We start from the raw sequence: 4,394 nt of genomic DNA, 5'->3' as shown, positions 1-4,394 counted from the left end.
ACAGGGACTCACTCTGTTGCTCAGGCCAGAGTGCAGTGGTGAGTTCATATTGCACTGCAGCCTCAACCTCCTGGGCTCAAGTGATCCTCCCACCTCAGCCTCTCAAGTAGCTGGAGCCACAGACATGCATCCCCACACTAATTCCCTGTCTAATTGTTAGTTATTTTTTATTTTTTTTAGAGATGGAGTCTCACTGTGTTGCCCAGGCTGGTCTCAAACTCCTGGGCTCATGTGATCCTCCTGCCTTGGCCTCCCAAAGTGCTGGGATTGCAGGCCTGAGCCACCTTGCATGGCCTAAACCTGGCATTTCTAAGAGGCTCTTCCTGTGCTTCCTTTGACCACCCACAGGTTTCCATGCATCTTTCAAGACTGAGTTGGATCCTGCCTTCTCTGTAAAGTCTCCCCAGATCTTCCTGAGCCTGAAGGGACTTTTTCTTCTTTGAAACCCTGCAGCAGTTATTGTCAGCAACTGTCTTTCTGGTGACAAATCATGACCTGTTTTATGATGTCTCTTCTACTGTCTAGAACTGTTACTGAAACATTTCATTTAACTTTGCATATGTATCTTGTCCTGCTCTAACTGGGTTGGAAACTCCACAGAGCGCATGTGATGTCTTGTGTATCTTGGTGCCTGGTTTCTCTGCAGTCTGCACAATACCTTATGCAGAGGGGCTTCATACACATTTTTAATATTTCCACTTAAAAGTTATGAACCTGATTGCACTTTAATTCAGTGAGGTAGCTGAGCAGGAGCCAACCTTCTAAATTATTTTTTTCCATGCTGATTTCTTTGTGAATGGCTGGAAAAAAAATTGTCGTCTGGAATGTGAGAGAAAGAAATCTTCCTGTTAGCACCCAGGGCTAATGGGCACATTTATCTTTGAGAGAGACAGGAGATTACTATTTAAATGTCTTATTTTTAACTTCTGCGTTTCAGTTAAAGCATTCTTCTATATGGTTTTGAATTAGGGATTTGGCAATCATGGATACTCTTGGCAGAACACCCAGAGATGATGTTTCCACTGAAACCCATCTGATTAGAGGATGCCTTGACCTTTCCTGGTCTTAAATCACTGTGGAATGCTTTCTGTTGTAGGAGTTCTTTATGTTAACTTTTGTTAATGAAAACTGTTAGAAACTTCAACATGCCATTTGGTCCAGGTTTTAAATGGGCATTGTGTTCTTGAATTGCTTCCTCTGTAGGGGCGGGTGTGGTGTGCAGCCTTTTGATTTATTCTGCCTTTCCCCAGTTTCTGAATAAGAAGGCATCAGTGATGCTTGTAGCTATAAGTAACGGGCCCCTGACTCTCAGTGACTAAACAACTAGCGTATTTTTCCTCACATGATAAGTACAGTGATCAGCATTTGCTGGAGTTGGGTCAGCTGCTCCATGATGTCTGCAAAGATCTAGGCTTTTTTCTTTATTTCTATCTTTTGCTTTATGTCTTCAGGGCTGTTTTGTTCAATACCAGGCATCCCGTTCACACTGAATACAAGAAGGAGACGGATGGTCAAGTGGGATGAGGCTTCTCTGCCCTTGCCTGTCCCTTTGATCAGGAAAGCGGAAACTTTTTCAGAAGCCCAGTAAATACTCTCTTCCATGTCTTTAGCCACAGCCGGTCACAGGGCCACCCCTAGCTGCAAGGGAGGGTGACAGGGTCCTTGGCATTCCCCATTCAATAGAGAAGGCTGCAGGGGAGAAGGAGGCTAGTAACTGCTGTCATTCTTGCTGTTGGCCATAGCATACCCCTTGCTTGGAAAATTGTCTAGTGACTCTTTGCATCCTCAGTGTTAAAGTTGTTGTTAAGTTGTAAATGATACTTGCTTCACAGGAATTTTGTGACCTTCACATTGACTTTCAAACTCCTGTGCAGGAAATCTTAGTTTCTTAGCTGAGTACAGCTATAAAAGAGTGATATATACAGAGACACACACTCAGACCATTTGAGGGTCAGTTACATGGTCTCTGGCCCCTAAATACTCACTGTTTCCTAAGAATAGGGATATTTTCATATCCAGTATAGTTAAGTATAATTATTGATGATGGTATGTTTAACATTGTTAGAATATCTTAATCTGTTACTCATACCACAATTTTGTCAGTTGACCCAATACGTTTCTTTCTGGTGTTTTCCGTGTGGGATACAGTCTAGGGTTTGGTAGTGCATTTTGTTGTCATGTCTCCTTAGCCCCTTTAATCTGGTACATTCCCTGTGGTACCACTTCTTCTGGAGCCTCTTTCTCCTGCTGCCTCATGCTAGCATTTTTTAAAAAACATTTTGGTCTCAGGGCCCCTTTACACCCTTAAAAATTACTGAGGACCACAAAGAAACATTTGTTTTATGGGTTGTATTTGTCAGTATTTACATTAGAAATTAAAACTGAGAAATTTAAAAAATATTTTAATTCACTTAAAATACCAGTAACAAACCATAACATGTTAACATAAATAACATACTTTTATGAAAAAATAACTATTTTCCAGAACAACAAAAAATGTTTAATGAAAAAAGCAGCATTTTGTTACATTTTTGCCACTGTTTTTCATGTCTGGTTTAATAGAAAACAGCTGGAGTCTCATTTCTGTGTTTTCTCTATCTGTTGCAGTAAGTTGTTTTGGCTGAAATATGTGGAGAAAATCTAGCCAAACCCAGATAAGTAGTTGGAAAGGGGAAGCATATTTTAATAGCATTTTCAGAAAATTGTAGATAGTCTTGGATACTGCACCACAATTTGATATATGAAAGTTTCTTAAAAGCTTGTTGCATTGTAAAATCTGAAATCATATTAATGAATATTTCATATTATCTTACATTAAAATCATTTGGTCTATCTTGTATTTTGAACTGATGTTTAACCCACACATGATATTATAACATGCGTTGGTCATTGGGAAACGACTGGTTCATTGAATTATGCAGGTTTTTCAAGTATTGACACATTTCATTATGCAATATTCCCAAGTCACTTCTGTAAATATCACCACTGATTTGAGAAAAATCTCTTTAAACACTGGGAAGCTGTCAAGTTCACAGTGACAGACAACAAGTTTTCCAAAATTCTGATTTTCTCTTGAAAGCTTGAATTTTATCATTCGATCACTTCATTTCCCTTGAAGTGATACATAGGCTTACTTTGTTCATTTTCAAGAAAATGTCTATCATGTCCCCAAATCTGAGTATCCATAGTTACTCTTTCTTTGAAGTAAAAATGGCATCCCATGAACAAAGGGGCTAGTTGAGCTGGCAACTCAAAACACTTGCGTTGAACTCTTCTGAGAACGTGCGAAAGTGCTTCATGCACGCTTCCCATCTCACCCAGGGAGTATGAAAAAGATGATGCATCAGAGTGTGGGTTCCCTACGAGTAATACTTTTTCCTGGTGGCATCACTGAGGACATCTTAAGTGAAATGGTCTTTTTACTTCTCTCTTTGTTTTCTCCTCGAGTGTGTGGTGGTGAAAAGTGCCTGTGGGCGCCCCTGCCTCTGATTCCTTCACTCTCACTTACTCACCATTGCTTTGGTTGCATAGTGCAAATGTCAACACAGTGAATAAGGCAAAAAACCTCTTAGTATTATAATGAAGATCGTGTTGACAAAGTAAGCCCCATGAAAGAATCTGTAGGCCCGTGCTTTGAGGTGCCAGCTGCCATAGATGACAGTACAGTTCCAGCCCGAAAGGTACTTTGAAAGTGTCTGTTTGCTGTTGACTTTGCCCCTTTCTGTGTCTGCATTTCTTGGCCTGGGTGACATTGCCTGAGGGGGAAAAATGAGATCTTTTTAGAGAATTGATCATTTTCTTTTTACCTGTAATTTTATCTCCTATAATGTAGTGAATATGCAAGGTATGATGAATATCATTGCTTTAAGAGAGGAAAAAAATAGACAAACTCTTGATATACACCAGGCTATCTGATCAAATGAAACAGTCTGTTACGGTTTCACAAATTAGAATATCACAGACTCTCTTCTAATTTAAGGCCCCCGTGTTAAAATGTTAACAAGAGATGGCGAATTGAGTCAGGTCGCAGCACTATATTTCAAGAGGATGAACAGTTCAGCCAAGGTCTCTCTGCAGTCCAGGCAGATGGCTGGAAAGGTGGGCTCTGAGTTCTGATTAAACCATGTTCGCATACCAGGGGCTTCCTGCTTCTTGCATCATTTACACTGAGAGGGGACAATAGTTCTTTCTAAGCTTAGCCGAGGCTGATTGGCCATCTTCGCAGTAGAGCTTTTAATTACCTGCGGCAGCCCTAGAAGGGGTGATGAGCAACAGAGCAATCAACACTTGAGCAGCACATGTTGGTGCTGATTAGCGCGGCTGGTTAGAGCCAGGACTAATGCGGCCGAGGTCACGGACTCGGCCCCGCTGCCCAGGTAGCCCGGCCACCCTCC

Source organism: Cebus imitator, unplaced genomic scaffold (assembly GCF_001604975.1).
Source record: "Cebus imitator isolate Cc_AM_T3 unplaced genomic scaffold, Cebus_imitator-1.0 Scaffold11, whole genome shotgun sequence".
Lineage (NCBI taxonomy): Eukaryota > Metazoa > Chordata > Mammalia > Primates > Cebidae > Cebus > Cebus imitator.
The sequence above is the reverse complement of the archived record's forward strand: the minus strand, read 5'-3'. Positions refer to the sequence as shown.